Source organism: Manis pentadactyla, chromosome X (assembly GCF_030020395.1).
Source record: "Manis pentadactyla isolate mManPen7 chromosome X, mManPen7.hap1, whole genome shotgun sequence".
Classification (NCBI taxonomy): domain Eukaryota; kingdom Metazoa; phylum Chordata; class Mammalia; order Pholidota; family Manidae; genus Manis; species Manis pentadactyla.
Window position 1 is genome coordinate 98,669,815 of NC_080038.1, and position 17,709 is coordinate 98,687,523.

General features: G+C 41.7%; 1 long non-coding RNA gene across 1 annotated transcript in view; it reads right to left on the reverse strand.

The window, feature by feature from the left end:
• The window catches only part of LOC118911615 (uncharacterized), a 33,117-nt gene extending 29,631 nt beyond the window's left edge, over positions 1-3,486 (reverse strand). Inside the window, exon 1 of the long non-coding RNA XR_005024511.2 lies at positions 3,245-3,486. This is a non-coding gene — a long non-coding RNA (uncharacterized LOC118911615). The remainder of the gene's footprint in view (positions 1-3,244) is intronic.
• Between the last annotated feature and the right edge of the window lie 14,223 nt (positions 3,487-17,709).

A 17,709-nucleotide genomic window follows, 5' to 3' on the forward strand; every position in this document is an offset into this window, starting at 1 on the left:
AATGTCTTTTCCATCCTAGAGTAGCCTGTGCTTCCAAACAAAAAGATTCATTACTTATTGTTATGCATTTAGCCACTGACAGCTCAGTGAAAATATAATAGCTGTTGTAATTAAAAATAATGCCAATTACAGTAGCATCAACAGACTGAAACATTTAGAGATAATATGTCCAAAGATGTGCAACATCTACACACTGAATACTACAAAACGCTGCTGGGAGAAATTTTAAAAGTTTTTGAATTAAAAACTATTAGGAGTAGAGATACCTCGTATTCATGGGTCAGAAGATTTTGTATTGTTAAGATACCAATTCTTCTCAAAATGATCTATACTTTCAATGCAGTCCCAATAAAAATTGTAGTACACTTATTAAAAGAAATTGACAGGATGATTTTAAAATTCATGTGCAATTGAAAAGGGCCTAGAATATGATAAACAACTTTGAAAAAGAACAGAATTGGTGGAAGAATACAGCCCAATCTCAAGACTTACTACAAACCTTTAGTAAACAAGACAGTGTGGTTTGGGCATCAAGGCAGACAAGTAGATCAAAAAAACAGAATAAGGACTCAAGAAATAGACTCACATATATACAGACAACTGATATTTTACATAGGAGCAAAGGCAGTTCAGTAGAGCAGAGGTAGTCCTTTCAACAAATGGTGCTGAACAAATGGAACAAATTATCTATATGCAAAAAATTGACTGATCCATACGTGCTTCATACACAAAATTCAACTCAAAATGGGTCTTAGGCCTAACTATAAAACCTAAAGCTATAAAATTTCTAGGAGAAAATTCTTGTGGTTTTGGGTTAGGTAAACATTTCTTAGATGTGACACCAAAGCAAAATCTAAAGTTATAAGAACATATTTATAAATAGGACTTCCTCAAAATTAGACATATTTGCTCTTCCAAGGCAATGTTGGTAGAATGAGAAGGTAAACCAGTGATTGGGAAAATATTTGCAAATCATGTATCTGGCCAAGAGCTTGCATCCAGAGTGTAGAAAATCTCTCAAAAGTCAGTACGAAACCAACAAACACTCCACCAATAAATGGGCAAATGATTTGAACAGACACTTCACCAATGAATATATACAAATATACAGGCAAACCCAAGAGAAGATGCACCTATCCTCAGTCATTAAGAAAATGTAAATGAAAACTACAATAAGATACAATTACACCCTGGTGAGAATGCCTAACATTACAAACACTGACCATACCAAGCACTGGCAAGATTGTGGAAGATGGAACTCTCCTACACTACTGGTGGGTAAGAAAAATGGCACAATCATTTTGGCAGTTTCTTTAACAATGTTAATGTTACATATACCATATGACCTGGCTATTGTGTTGCAGAAGCCATGAGAACTACAAACAAGGAGTGGGGACACCAAGATGTTTGGCGAGAAGCAGAGTTTATTAGTGCTGGCACTGGCTCAGCAGATTCATATCCAAAGGCTGAGCCCCAAGCACAACGGGGCCATGCATTTTATACATTCACTACAAGGGTAAAGGAGAGTCAACCCCCAGGAATGTTGTTCTGGGAGCTGTTAGTGTACTATAGGTTCAGCCAGAATGCTAGTTATGTTTTAACCCATCTCAATAAAGGTTACTCAGATACCCTATTGTGAACTAATGGACCTACATGACTATGATCAACAAGCTGTTCCATATCACTGAGTCCCAGTGGGGGATACATTGTTACAGAGCTTCAACCTCAAGCACCCTGGTATTCCCCTACATTCCTAAAACCTTAAAGAAATATTGTCCCTTTTTTTGGCTTGGCTTCCTACCACAATTGTACTCATAGTATTTACCCAAGAGAAAGAAAGCACATGTCTATACAAAGACCTACACACAAATGTTTATAACATTGTAACTTACAAGTACCCTAAACTGAAAACACTCAATTTCCCATAAAAATCTGGATGGATAAAACAAATTGTTGGATATCCATATAATGGAATACTACTTAGCAATAAAAAATACAATCATGCAACAATATGGATAAATCTAAAAGTAAGTAGGCTGAATGTAAGACTTCTGTATTATTCAATTTACAGGAAATTATAGGTAATGAAAATTAATTTACTGTCACAGAAGTTCAGTGGTTTCCTGGAAACAAGCACAGGTCAAAGAGACAGGAAGGCTGGACACAGGTAGATGGGAAGATGACAAAGGGCCAGGAAAAGGCTTCCTGGGGTAATGGATATGTTCATTAACTCGACTGTAACCTTGGTTTCACAATGTGTACATATGTCATAACTTACTAAAGCAAATACTTGAAATATGTGCAGAATATTGGGTGCCAATCATATAACTCAGTAAAGCATTTGAAGCAGATTTGTTATTTGTTAAGTCTTTGATGAAGTTAAATAACTCAGGGGAACAATTCCCACTAAACTGCTCCTGTTATATTAACAGATCCATACTATGTCTCATCAAGTTGGCCCACACTACATTTATTCAAATAGAAATGATCACTACTTCATGGATATTGCAACATCAATCTATTGATTTATATAATCAGAAAAAGATATGTAAATTTGTTGAACCTGCATTTTAAATATCAAGATCCTTCCTCAATCTAGATCATTCACCGCATTCAGACAAAGACATCGAACATGGGCCTCAAGGGCTAGTACACATTATGTAGCTGCCAAAAAGATGAATTTCTCCTGCTAAACCTCTTCTCCCAGGATGAGACCCAGGTAGGTCCCCTACTTTTAGGCCAGTTTGTGAATCTCACAGGAGCTATACCACAACATGCTCTTCTCATATCTATGAACTCACTTGAGTGTCAGGCATCACATCCTACCAAAGATGTGACCTCCTGGCGTCTCCTGAGGTCTGCTGCCCTTGAACCTGGAGTAGAAGCTTCAGCTGTCACCAGGACACAGATTCTCAGAATCCACTTCTTCAGACACTTGATATGAGCTCAACCACTGGCATGCAGAGCTGCACAGGCAAAGACACATCCAGCTATCACTACACTTTACTGGACTAACTATGTGCCTCCACCATGCTAGGCACTGGGCTAATGACCATAACAGGTAAGACTGGGGAGTGATCCTAACAACCACGTGTTATGTTACAATGACCTTCTCCCCAGGGCCTTTCTCTTCGGCTTTCCTTGACTATGCACTATTTAAAAACTTCAAAAGCAAAACCAAGTGGCCTGACTTCATGCAGGCATTCATGATCCTGCCATGGGCACAGGGCCATGGGCTGCTCACCTGCATCCCTGTATGTTCCCAGCCACGCTGGGGGTGAAGCACGCTCTTCCCCATTTCGCCGAGGCGGAAGCTGGGCTCAGAGAGGCATGACCTGTCTTAGCTCCCGCGCGCCTCTGCCTTTAGTAGTGACGTGGCTCCTGGACAGCCCCGAAGCCGGACCCACACTCCCTAGGGCCAGCGCGGGGGCGCCCCCTAGTGGCCAGCCGGGAGACTGAGTCCCAAAGCGGGAGGAGACGCTTTTGATCTGGGTCCCCCTTGTCTCTCCCTCCCCGAGGGCGGTCAGCCCGCACCGCGGAGACCCGCACCCTCAGCTCAGTCCCAAACACCTGAAACTGGCACCTGTGTTCCCTGCCAAGGTACATCTGACTCTAAAAACGCCGCCACAGTCTCCATGGCAACTTCCGGTTTCTGTGGCAACCTCTATGCACAACCAGATCCTCCACACCAGAAATGCCCTGCACATCCTCCACCCACTGGCCTTTTGCTGAAAGCAAAACACCTTTGCTTTTCAGATCACCGCGTGAGAAAGTCTGCCAAGTAAAGGCATTAGACTGTGACCCAGGTAATTGGCGGAACTCTGCCCAGGTTTTTGGACCGAAGAATGTCCCCGCCCTCTCAGGATTTTGTTTGCTTTAAAGATACAGTAGGAGAGTATTAGCAGTACACACAGACCTGGGGGAGTATCCTAAGGTTCTTGGAGCTGAGCTGTTCCTGAGAGGGTGAACACGTAGGAAATCGCATGCCATGCTAAGCAGCTCGCCATCTGTGGCAGAAAACTAAGAGACTGTCTATAATCATGTAACTGAATGATCTAGGAACACAGGAAAACGTCATTTAAGCAATTTGGGAATTATTTCAAGGAATCAGGTCTAGAATATTACCTACTAGGCAGAGATCTAGTCGACTGAACCATATGCTGGTTTACCCTGGGGAGTCCTTAGCCACAATTTCTGGTATTTTCTTCCATGTGGAGAGACATCCTTGACCAACACACTTCTGGCCCATCTATACACTCATACTTCCTCTCCAGCAGTAATAACTTGCCCGATTAGTGATTTTGGAAGAAGAAACGAGGGTTGTGCAGCCCAGGCCTTCTCCTTGCAAAACATTTGGTAATGTTAAAAAGGAAAGCCATGGGCCAAAGTGCAAGTGCTGGGCTAGGTCACCAAACTAGGGCTTATTGACTAGCCTAGCTGCAGTTTAACCTCCCCCAGAAATGTAGTCTTAGTCAATCAGGGATTTTGTGGCCAGAACCCATGAGGTAATCTGTCTCTTGAGCACTCTTGATTCACCACCACCACCACCACCACCAAAAGATGAGGTAAGTAACCTGCATGGTTAATACCCCCAGCGCTTCATCTCAAGGGAGGGTGATCTTGCCTGCAACAATCCCTTATTTTCTTTTGCTAACAACTTTTTGCCCTACTCTCCAGTCTATGAGAACTTTCCACGTTGTATAACATTTCAAAACATTCCTCTGCTTGCTGGATGGGATGCTGCCCCAGTCGCGAATCGCTCAATAAAGCCAATTAGATCTTCCAGTTCACTTGGTGGAATTCTGTTTTGTTCAAAAGAAGAACACAGGTGCCCCACACAGTGTCTCTGCTGCTAGGCCAAGTCACCTAACCTAACTGTAGTTTCAACGTCTCCCAGAATGTAGTCAGTCAGGAATTTTCTGGTCAGCATCCCTAAGATAACGTCACATATACCCTCTCCATGCCCAAAGGAAGATGAGGTAATCCACGTAATGAGACCCTCATCCATGCCTCCTCTCACACACATAGATAGCACTGGAATTTGTACAGCATGATCCTTTAGGACACGAGATGTGTCCATGCTACACAGCTTAATGTATTGATAAATGTAGCCTCTTTCTTGCATGGATCCCCTGCTGTAGAGAAAGTAAGAAATTTCCAAATGAAGGCACTTCAGAGCAGTTTATCAGAGCACACTGAAGGGCTGCGCTTGGGCCATGGTCCTCAGCAAGATTATGAACCAACTCTTTCTTAAACATAACAATCACGTTGACTTCACCTGACAGTTTTTAACAGTAGTAGTCTGTGCTCGGGGAGCATGTGTTCTGCTCTGGCCCTCAGGGATAGGTCTTACAACGGGCTCACGGCTCCTCCCTTTTCTGTGTCTGGCTCAATGCACTTACTACTCCTAAGGTCTCTGTGGGATAAACTGCAATATTTCCAGAATCTCTCACCTGCCTTAGGCCATTTACAGATACTGCTCAGCTTCTCGTAGCCTCCGGGACAAGGGTAGGGGAGAGGCTGTTGTCTCCCACCCTCCGTTGCATAATTGGTTTGGCACCTGTGAGTTGCCTGGGATCTACCTGCACAGCGGAGTTTCTCCCAGAAGGGGCGGGTGGAGAGGAGAGCGCGCACTGTGACTGCACAGATGGAGAGTGAGAGCAGCGGCCAAGGGGAACAAAGGGAGCCAGGCCTCATTGTGAACAATAAAGGGTTTCCCCCAGGCTAGCCTTTCCTTAGAGTGCTTTCAGTCACACAGGTTTCTGTGACCCGGGCTGGGAACAGGACACTCCACTCCCACCCCCAGCCCCCGCAGCTACACTCCCCAAAATACTTGAGTTTCAACATGAAGGAGAAGTTGATCCAAACTTTACCCCCAAGTACATTATAGACCCATTAACATAGTAAAAAATCACACCCTCCCAAGCCATGAGAACAAAGTATAGCCAAAAATTCCCCTGCCCAACCTGAGGGTGGAGCAAGCTCCAAACTCCAAGAAGACACTGCCAGTTCCCTTTGAAGCATACCTCCACTTGATAAATGTTCCTCTCCCTTTACATAAAAAGGCTCCCTATTGTTTCCTCAGTGTGACTCCCTCTGGGTCTGCCTGCACCCGTCTCTCTAGTGTGTATTTTCCCTTTCCTCTAAACTCTCATTCTCCAAATAAATTCCTAAAGCTCAACTGCTTTTTGCATCCATTCTTGAATTCTTTCTTGTGGCAAGACCAAGAACCCATCTCTGGTAACACTGTCATCTGCTGGGGGCTCAGCTGGGGCTATTGACCAGAGTACCTTGGTTCTCTTCCATACGGTCTGCCAGGTGTAAGGTTGTAGGATAAAATATAGGACACCCAGTTAAATCTGAATTCCATATAAAGAATAAATAATTTTTAGTACATATATATATATGACATGAAATATAATTTTCTTTACTCAAAAATTCAAATTCAACAGGTGCCTGTATTTTTCTTTGCTAAGTCTGACAACCCTAAGAAAGGAGCCTGTCGATCTGTAAATTTAATGACCATCTGTAGGGAAAATGGAAGTTACCATGGCCAGGATCCCCACCTGACACTAATCTACTTGGGCAATGCTCACAGGCATATGCTTGCACACCTGTCAGCAGTGAGCCATTAGTTGTCTGTGTTGCTATATAAGGAGCTCTGCCCAGGGGTGGGGCGGCAGCGGTAGCGATAGTCATGGATTGTGAACTTGCCAGAGGGAGATGTGATTCTAGCACTCGACCTGCTGCCCTGAGAATAAAGCTTGGTATAAAGTCTTTTACCCTCAATGTTCCGTTGTTGTGTTATTCGGTCTCAGTGAATCCAGAATGAACTTGCCCAGGGCTGAAATCCCTCACAGGTGAGACACCATCTGAGATGACTCTCCAATGGAGCAGGTCTGAGGAAAACAAGCAGATCAGATGAGAAATAAAGACAAACACTAGTAATAACACAGAAAAACTGGCAATAGAGACAAATCTGCTTGGTGGAATGAAGGGGAAGTGGATTCTCCCAAACACTGTTTGGTGCCACATGGGCATATCCATTTTCTAGGGCCCATATTATTATGACTTGAAAACTTGAATGGCCTTTGATCCAGAAGTCCTATTTCTACCTACAAGGGAGTTTTGTGTGAGGGTTTAGAAAAAGAACATCAAGGTAATTATGACCTGTATCTAGGTTACGGGGCCCTGGCTGAGGGGGCAAGACAAGTTGACAGATGAGTTTCTTGTTCCAAGAAAGACAGCCTCTATTTGTGGAGCAGATTGGTTAACCAGTCCCAGGTGCATGTTCCTCACTTAGTGGCTGGCTTTAACCTTCATGACAACCTGGACAGTGAGGTGTCACTAGCCTCTCTTCATGCATGTATGTCAGTACAAAGCATGTGCCCCTGAGCACAGAGATGGTTGTCAAAGCAGTCGTTCCCCATGCCTACTGCCAGAGCCAATGATGGAACCTGGCAGCTATTGAGGATGGGCATCCAGCTCTGAGACAGATTTTCCTGTTTGATTGAGGGGTGGATGGAACAGTGCTGGGGACCTGAAGAGATTGAGGCAGCTAAGACAATGATCAGCTAAGCCCTGAACAGTGTGGACAGGTGAGGGTTGACAGTAAGGGCCTCCCATGGCTGCATCACAAGGATATATTCCTACGAGTGTGAACGCTTTGTCAAAGAGCCTAAGCATTACACTTCTGTCCAATTTAACTTTAAAATCTCTTTACTAATGTGTCTCAACAATTAAAATACGGGAGCACCTGTTTTTCCAGACCTGTCCAAATAATAGGTTTCAGAAAATTACTGATACCTGGTAATCTGATACACTTTTATTGGATGTTTGGTTTCCTTTCCTTTTCCCTACATTTCTTCATAAATGGTATATTTCACATGTGCATTTATAAATACAAAGCTGATAGTCCCACTTAATGCTGCATAATATCTCCTGCAACAATTCTAATTTGAAAAAAACAAAAAAAGCCCAACCAGTGACTTTGTGTTTACCCTGCACCCTTTTTAAATGGGGCCATGACCCCGGAAGATGACTGGTTAGCCAGAGACGGGTAAGATTCCTCAAGGGAGGAACAACCTAAGACAGGCGCAGTCGCAGGGGGGCCATCAGGTGAGAAATTGGGGATCAACAGAGGTGAGGCTTAGAACCTCACCCCCCTGTTTTGAGAGAAATCTTCTGCATCCGTGGATGTTTTATTGCCCTTGTCTAGCTTGGATTAACACTTAGTCTACAGGCACACACCTGATCATCTACATGTGCTCTCTTACAACACTAAACTATGTTTTCTACCTTTATCTTGTATCTACCTACCACTTCAGCATTTTATTAAAAATAATAATAATAATAATAATAATAATAATAAGGGAGAAATGTGGGATTCACATATAAATCAAGTATAAAAATCAAATGAATATTCATATTTGACCTGATTGTTTATAGTTCACAATGCGTGATCAAAACTGAAAGTTTTTGTGATGACTGCCCTTGCACTGTTCACTATGTAACTTATTCACTATGTAAGAATTTGTTCTCCATGTAAGAACTTGTTCATTATGCTTCAGAAGATTGGAGACTGACGATAATTAGGCTTGGGGTGGATTAATGATTGTGCATTGAGCATTGAGTCCCCTATACAGAATTTTATTGTTGTTAACAACCATTTGATCAATAAATATGAGAGATGCCCTCTCAAAAAATAAATAAATAAATGGGGCCATGAGAAATCCATACAGTGCTTGGAGGGAAAAATTTAGTACAACCTCTTTGCAGAGACATTTGGAAACGTCTACGAGAGAAGAAAGTAAGGCCTTCATCAGCAGTTAGGCACAGAATGAAGATAGTCTTGGACACATGTGCAAACATTTTCAGGGCAACATGGCTAAAACTATCAAGAGAGAACTACAGTCAGCTTCTTAGAGGAATATAAGAAGTGCTGTTTACAGAGAACAATGGGATGCTGAAGGGCACTTACTCTATATTACTTATATATTTATAGCTGTAACATGTACAAAAAATATATATATAAACATGTGCAAATATAAACTATTATGTATGTGCATTATTCTCTCACAATAACTCAGAAACATTCCTACAATTATATACATATGTAAATAATTGTATATGTGCAAACATAAACAATTACATCTGTGCATTGTTCTCTCACAAGAGCTCTGTGAAGATGGTGTCATTCTTCCCAACTGACAGATGACAAACTCAGGGACTCACCAATGGAAAATCAATCTTCCAGAGTTACCTAGTGAGGAACAGGAAAAGGATTCTACCTTTTGCCTCCCCAAAGGCCAACCAACAATCTCCTTGATAGATGGTGACCTTCTAAGGACTTGAGAACTTGTAGTTTTACACATTTCTAGTATTGAGGCCACACTGGTGCTCACTCCTCATCCACCAACCCCTCTCTGAAGAAGCCAATGGTGCAGATGAAGTTGTGTACATGGTCCTGTAGTGGGTCTGGTGTCAGGGTCAAGGGCCTGTGATTCCTGCCTCCTCCTTATCTGCATGCTCTTCATTTGGGGTTCAATGGGAAACTTCTCCCAATAGCAATCAGAAGATAAAATAAGGGGACAGAAAGTGATTAGGGTTAAAGGACATGGTTTGGTGATCTTCTTTCCTCACCCCAGATACCTCAGCAAAGCTATCCTGTGACATGGGTACCGGCCCAAAGCTTCATTTGTTATGCAAGTATGAGTACAGGCTACTTCTTACTGCCCCATTTCCAGGGGGTCTCTACAGCAGTTGTGCTGTTTGGTTCAGGTAATGGTCACCAGTCTGTAGGAGAGAAGGCCGGGTCTCACATGTCTTAAACTCCTACCATATGCCATCTCCTTTGTACAGGGTTTCTCATTGCCCCTACCCCCAGTTCTGTAAGGAAGGCATCGTGGGTCCCCTTTTACAGGTGACAAGGGTGGGCTAACAGGGACTAAGCAAGTATTTCAGACATGCTCACACATCAAGTAAAGATAGGAATTGGGTTCCAGCTTTTGTCCTCATCAGCAATATTCCATGAATTGTTAATTGCCGCCCACCACACCACACCAAAGGGCTGAAAGTAGTTTTTGAGGCTAAAGGAGTGGTAGACATTTGTGGTACATTAGAATTATTTGTGTCACTCAAAGGATCATGATACAGAAACAGTTAATTCACGTGTGGTATTAAAATTTCACATTCTGGGAAGGAAGGGCATTATGAAGAAATAAAAGTCTAAAGGACCTCCATAATGGGGACAATAATGAGAGGAGTTTGAGTAACACTGCCTATACCCAGTGACCTCTTATGTAGATGATGAATGACCAGATCTTGGACACTCCCCCATGAGTGCTCACTCAACAACCCCTCTTGGTGATGAGGATGATAATGATGGTCGTACAGTTGAAGTGAACTCCTCCACCTGGGGCCAAGAGACTTCAAAATGAGGAGTACGTAAATTGACTGTTTTTTAATGTGGTAGACTGACAGGGTCTGAGTCAGAAGAACATGCATTTACTCTGAGACAGATGATCTGAAGGGTAAAATATTAATGTTGACAAAATTCACATAAGCATGTGGTACTCTAAATTGTATCTGCTTTAATTTTAACATTAATTGGAGTAACCTATTATTAAGTCCATATTTTACTCAGGATACAGCAAGTTATGAGAGGTTAGATAAATTGGAGAAACAGTGACATTATTTCTGTGTGTGTTCGTGTGTGTGTATATTTCTGAATCTCAACCTTCTTTTATCATAGTCATTGACAAACCAACTTACGCAGCTTTCTATTCAGCTCACAAAGGCGTTGGACTTCCAGTCCCAGGACTTGAAGATCCCAGGATAGGAATGAATTTACCAGTTTGTCGCAAGGGTGTAGAAAATTCCAGAAAGCTTTGGCCTTATATAATGGAATCCATGCACCTCCCTTAACTATCCCCTTTCCTTACCCTGCAAAGCCCCTTGACTTTCATGCCTACAATTCTAAGTCTGACCACCAGGTGGTGTCTTTCACCATTTTCTACAGGTTATTTTTCCCAAAGGAAAATAGTACTATATTTATAAACAGAAACATCTTTCTTCTCAAAGCAAATTATGAAAAAAATAAGTACTGAATGATCAAAACCCTGTATAAAAATTCATATGTTAATAAAAATACTGAGAGGATGTATATATAGTTTCCTTTCCTTCTTATTCCTGCAGTACATCTCATTAATACGTTGATGTGTATTGGGTGTTCACTGTATGCCAAGCACTGGCAGTTCAGTTCCATTCATCTGCATCACACATCTTCCTCCTCTTGGTCTCTCGACCTGTATCAATGGAAATGTCCATGGGGAGAAACATGTATGTTAGTGCCCACCTATGGTGAATGATTCAAAGACTCCACTCCATGCAAATTTAGTCCACATTTCTCCTTGAGCTCTAGAAACCCAGACTCTTAAGAGATAATGATACAGCTGAGTAGGTTGAACTAAAGGAATATAAGGCACCTGGTAACCCATCTTGTAATTCATCCTCTTACATAGCACTTACAGGTTATTACGTGCTCCCGGCCAGACTTCAAATGCAGAGAGGAAAGGAAAAGGCAAACTTTGTGTGGTTTTAGTCTTGGTTTATCTCAGGGGCAAGAACTAGAGGTTTTACTTTCTCCATTTTCCCTTCACATCAGAATGATAAATTTCTGAACTAGTTTTGAGTTGACCTTATCTCTAGGAGGGTGGCTCCTCCCATTTAATTATCTGAGAGGTCCAGCTGAGGTGAAAGAGTTTCTGCTTTATGTAAAACCTCCTCTGTTCTCCTCTCCTCCTCTAAGGGGTCTAGACCCAGATCCACAGGAGAGAGAGGAATAGACACCTCTCCTTCAGAGAGTAAAAGAGATCAAGTTCTCGAAGTTAAGCACAGGAATAGGACGCCAGACCAAACATCTAACTCTGCTCATTTGGTAAAATGGTTTTCACAGATTTATCGCATGTTGTTCACCTCCCCAAAGCATTCCTCTTGGATTGCCTGTGAGAAAAGAGGCATTCTCATGTGTTGTGGAAGGCAGTGTAAAATAGTACAAACCCTGTGGAGGGGATTTGATACTATTTAATAAAATTACATAGGTATTTACTCTTGAAATCAGCAAACTCTCATCTAATAATTTTTTTCCAAAGGTACAATACACAAAGACACAAGCATGAGGCCATCCTGGAAGAACAATTCATTATCAGGACACTAGAAACAAGACCAATGTCCACCACAGGGGACTGGTTGAAAAATATAAAGTATATCTACATCCTAGAGTGCTAGGTAGGTACAAAATATGATGAGGACTCCTTTTCTGTACTGCTATGAAGTGATTTACTGGATATTTTGTTAAGTAAAAAATGCAAGGTGCATACAAATGTGCAGAATTAGTATTGTCCAATATGGTAGCCACTAGCTACATGTGGCTATTTAACTTTGATAAATTATATAGAGGTATTTATTTTAAACAATTTAATTACTTAATAAATTAAACCTCAATAAAATTATAAAGTATAAATTCAGTTCTTCAGTAGCACTCACCATGTTTTAGTTGCTCAATACACCCAGGTAGCTAGTGGCTACTGAGTTGGTCAGTGCAGATACAGAACATCTCCACCAGTGCAGAACCTTCACTTGGATAGTGATGGCCACTATCCACATTTTAACTGTGAATGAGGGAGGAATTTAATATATATCTTATGTTTGTTTTTGTTTTTAAAAAATGGAAGGCTAAAATAAAAACTGATAAAAAATGTTCATAAGTGGATACAAGAACAGCCCAGGATGGAAGGAGGTGATGTATATTGCCATACAAAATAGAATAAATAATTACAAGGCTCCATGCACTGAAAAGGGTATGCAACAATAACCAGCTCAGCAGCAGTGAGAAACTCTAGTCCCCAGACTGAATCCTCTGAAAACATTTTCCACTAACAGGGACCAGGCTTCCTTGGAGAAATGGCTGATTGCAGGTCTAGGTAGGGATTTTGTACCAGATGAATCTGGACTGAACTTTCACACCAGAAAACACACCAAAGATACAAAAGTCAACCTGAAGAGACTCCCATAGGCCAAAGATAGAAAAATTAGACATCAAATAAAATAATGATCATAGTGAACTAAAACATGTCAAAAATACAGACATCTATGTCGTGATGACACTCTAAAAGAAAAGTAAAATACAAACAAAACAAGCTCAACTGCTCACTTTTGGAGGATCCCAGGGAAATAACTCATTATTTTGAAAAGTGGAAATACTGCAAAAGAATTTAATGTTCATCTTTCACTTCCTGTGTGTACCATACTTCAGTGAAGCCCAAAAGTTGATGGGGGGAAGTTTCCTTTATAGAAAATTTCCAGCCTATAACTGAAGAAGTAATTATAGATTTAGAACGTCACCATTTTTTCAACTTTCAATGGCATGCAGATACAGGCAATGATCTTAAGAGACTGCAAAAAAGCTCAGGTGAAAAGCCGATGAAAACTTGTAGAATGGGTGGGTCAGGTTCATAACATTAGAACCCACTGATATATGTCAACATCACATAGGAGAGATAACCAGACACACTGAACTCCTGGTATAATGTTACAGGAAGAGTGCAACACCACATATGAAGTACTCCTGCCAAAAACCTGAATTGACTCAATCCTCTAACTCTAACAGCCAATTAAAAGGAAATAGGTGGCATCAGAGAAACATAAAGTAAAACACAGTGGGGATACAATCAGCAAAATCTAGAATGAAACTTCCAGTGGCCAAAGGATCATACAATAAGCAAATGAATTCAAAAGTTAAAAACAAAAAGGAGTGAGAAAGTACCTTTTTTAGGCTGAAAGACACTTAATACTACAGAGGAAGTTTAATTAAGAGAAACTGAAACAGAGAAAGTAAAATTCAAACTGCAATGCCCACCAAAACAAAACAGAAAAAGATAGAAAATACCAAATGAGTGAGAGGATGTGGAACAGTGGCACTCTCACACATTGCTGGTGGGAATATAAACTGGAAGAACCACTTGGAAAAATTGATTGGCAGTATCTTACTAAGCTGAACATACGTATACCCTATGACTCAGAAATGCCACTCTTAGGTCTGTAGCACTTACATGCCCAAGAGAAATGAAAAGATTTCCCTTGCCAAAAGATTATGTATATAACATTCACACCATAATTCATAAGACAAAAACTGGAAAATACCCAAATCCTCATAATGGATACATTTGTTGTGAAATATCCAAACAGTGTAACACTACATACATATCAATAAGAATGAATGATTTACAACTATAGACAATAATAATGCAAATCTCACACACAGTATTTTGACTGAATGGAGTCAGACACAAAAGACATGATACCTGATTTCAGAAAATTTTCTTCTAATCCTCCAATATGGTTAGGGGCTGAATAGGAAAATCAACATCCCATTTCCTTTTATTTGCAGGTACTCAGTGCCTTCTTATATTACTTAGAGGATAGTAACCTCAGAGAACCATGCATCCACTGAGCCCTTGAAAAGGGATTCGCTGCACACAGGAACGAGGCTCATGTGATATGTGATGGACAGGAAACCGGGTGTGAGACAAGAGACATACCGGGTCCCGGGGCCAGACCTAGCCCACTAATTCTAGGTGGCCTTCAGTCAGTCACCCCCCCTCATCTGGACTCACCTGCCAAAGGGGGTCTGAAAGCCTTGCCTTCCAAACAATGAAGCCTGGGGCCAGAACAATGTGATTTCCACCTGGAAAAGCACTCTGAGTTCCTCAACAGAAAAGAATTCACCATGGAAGTCCAAGTAAAAGTTGTCCAATGCAATGTAATTTTGATGATTATTACCTCTTTTTTGATTTCATAATTACTATCATTTTACTTTTATTAAATAAATGCCCTCTGTCTATGGCAAAATACCTACTGAAGCATAGTTTCTACCCAAAGAGATACAGCCTTACCCTAATGTCAACCACCATGTACTCAGTTCAACAAATATCTTTTTCTTCTCCTAAGTGTACTGGTTAGAAGTGTGGGCTCTAGAGACAGACTGAGTCCAAACCCCTATTTCTACCAGCTCCAAACTGTGTGACTTTGAATACTATATTAAAAGTATTCTTCACTAAAGAAGTCTTCACCTTAGAGTGATTCAATAGTCTCATCTGTAAATCCAGGATTATGACTGTAGAAATAAAAAGCCTTCAAAAATATTGTATTGTTTTTTGGTTTACAAAAAGATACATGGTTAGATGCTCAGGGAGGAAGCCAAGATGGTGGCATAAGTAGAGCAGCGAAAATCTCCTCCCAAAACCACACGTATTTTTGAAAATACAACAAATACAAGTCTTCCTAAAAGAGAGACCAGAAGACACCGGACAACAGCCAGACCACATCCACACCTGCGAGAACTCAGTGCCTTGCGAAGGGGGTAAGATACAAGCCGCAGCCCAGCGGGACCCAAGTGTCCCTCACTCCAGCTCCCGGCAGGAGGAGAGGAGTTGGAGCGTGGAGGGAGAGGGCGCCCAGGACTGCTAAATAGCCAGCCCAAGTCATCCGCACCAGAGCACAGACACAGTACGTGCGTGGGGTGCTGGAAACTAGGGAAACAGGACAGTAAGACCTGTGAGTGGGTCCCTGCAGCCAGCTCCCCTGAGACAAAGAAAAGCGAGTGCTTTTTGAAAGTCTTAAAGGGACAGGGAGCCCACAGCTGGAAGGAAGCGTCCAGGGACACCTAGCCCAGCAGCTGGGAATCCCGGGGAACTCTGGGCATTCTAACCCTCTGGGCAGCAGGGCAGCTCAGAGGCCCCTCACAGAGATAAACAGCCTCCAAGCCATTTCCCCTCCGACTCGGCTCTGCCATATCGGAGGAGCAGCCCGAGGCAGACAACACCCACAGTAAACGCGTAGCTAAACTCCACAGCGGCTGGGCAAGAATCAGAAGCCCCGTCTCTGCACAGCTGCCCAGCACAAGCTGCTAGAGGTTGCTGTTCTCCCAGGAGAAGAAGGCCACAAACCAACAGGAAGGGACGTTCTCCCAGCCATCACTTGCACCAGCTCCACAAACTATCTCTATCACCATGAAAAGGCAGAAAAATTTGATACAGACCAAAATCACAACCCCTGGGAAGGAGACAGACCTAACCAGTCTTCCTGAAAAACAATTCAAAATAAAAATCATAAACATGCTGACGGAGCTGCAGAGAAATATACAAGAGCTAGGGGATGACATCTGGAGGGAGATTACAGAAGTGAAACAATCTCTGGAAGGATTTAAAAGCAGAATGGATAAAATGCAAGAGGTTATTGATGGAATAGAAACCAGAGAAGAGAAACCCATAGAAGCTGATGCAGAGAGAGATTAAAGGATCTTCAGGAATGAAACAATATTAAGAGAACTGTGTGACCAATCCAAAAAGAACAATATCCACATTAAAGGGGTACCAGAAGAAAGAGAGAGAGAAAAAGGGATAGAAAGTGTCTATGAAGAAATAATTGCTGAGAACTTCCCCAAATTGGGGGAGGAAAAAAGTTGCTCAGACTATGGAGGAACAAAGAACTCCCAACAGAAGGGACCCAAAGAGGACAACACCAAGACACATAATAATTAAAATGGCAAAGATCAAGGACAAGGACAGAGTATTAAAGGCAGCCAGAGAGAGAAAAAAGGTCACCTACAAAGGAAAACCCATCAGGCTATCATCACGCTTCTCAACAGAAACCTTACAGGCCAGAAGAGAATGGCATGATATATCCAGGGCAATGAAAAAGAAGGGCCTTGAACCAAGGATACTGTATCCAGCACTATTATCATTTAAATATGGAGGGATTAAACAGTTCCCAGACAAGCAAAAGTTGAGGGAATTTGCCTCCCACAAACCACCTCTACAGGGTATTTTAGAGGGACTGCTCTAGATAGGAGCACTCTGAAAAAGAGCACAAAACAAAACACCCAACATATGAAGAAGGGAGCAGGAGGAATAAGAAGGGAGATAAATAATCATCACACTTGTTTGTAATAGCTCAATAAGTGAGTTAAGTTGGACAGTAAGGAAGTAAAGAAGCTAACCTTGAACCTTTGGTAACCACGAATCTAAAGCCTGCAAAGGCAGTAAGTACATATATTTCAATAATCACCCTAAATGCAAATGGACTGAATGCACCAAGCAAAAGACACAGAGTAATAGAATGGATAAAAAAGCAAGACCCATCTATATGCTGCCTACAAGAGACTCACCTCAAACCCAAAGACATGCACAGATTAAAAGTCAAGGGATGGAAAAAGATATTTCATGCAAACAACAGAGAAAAAAAAGCAGGTGTTGCAATACTAGTATCAGACAAAATAAGCTTCGAAACAAAGAAAGTAACAAGAGATAAAGAAGGACACTACATAATGATAAAGGCCTCAGTCAAACAAGAGGATATGACCACTATAAACATATATGCACCCAATACAGGAGCACCTACATATGTGAAACAAATACTAAGAGAATTAAAGGAGGAAATAGAATGCAATGCATTCATTTTGGGAGACTTTAACACACCACTCACTCCAAAGGACAGATCCACCAGACAGAAAATAAGTAAGGACACAGAGGCAATGAACAACACACTAGAACAGATGGACCTAATAAACATCTATAGAACTCTATATCCAAAAGCAACAGGATACACAATCTTCTCAAGTCCACATGGAACATTCTCCATAATAGACCA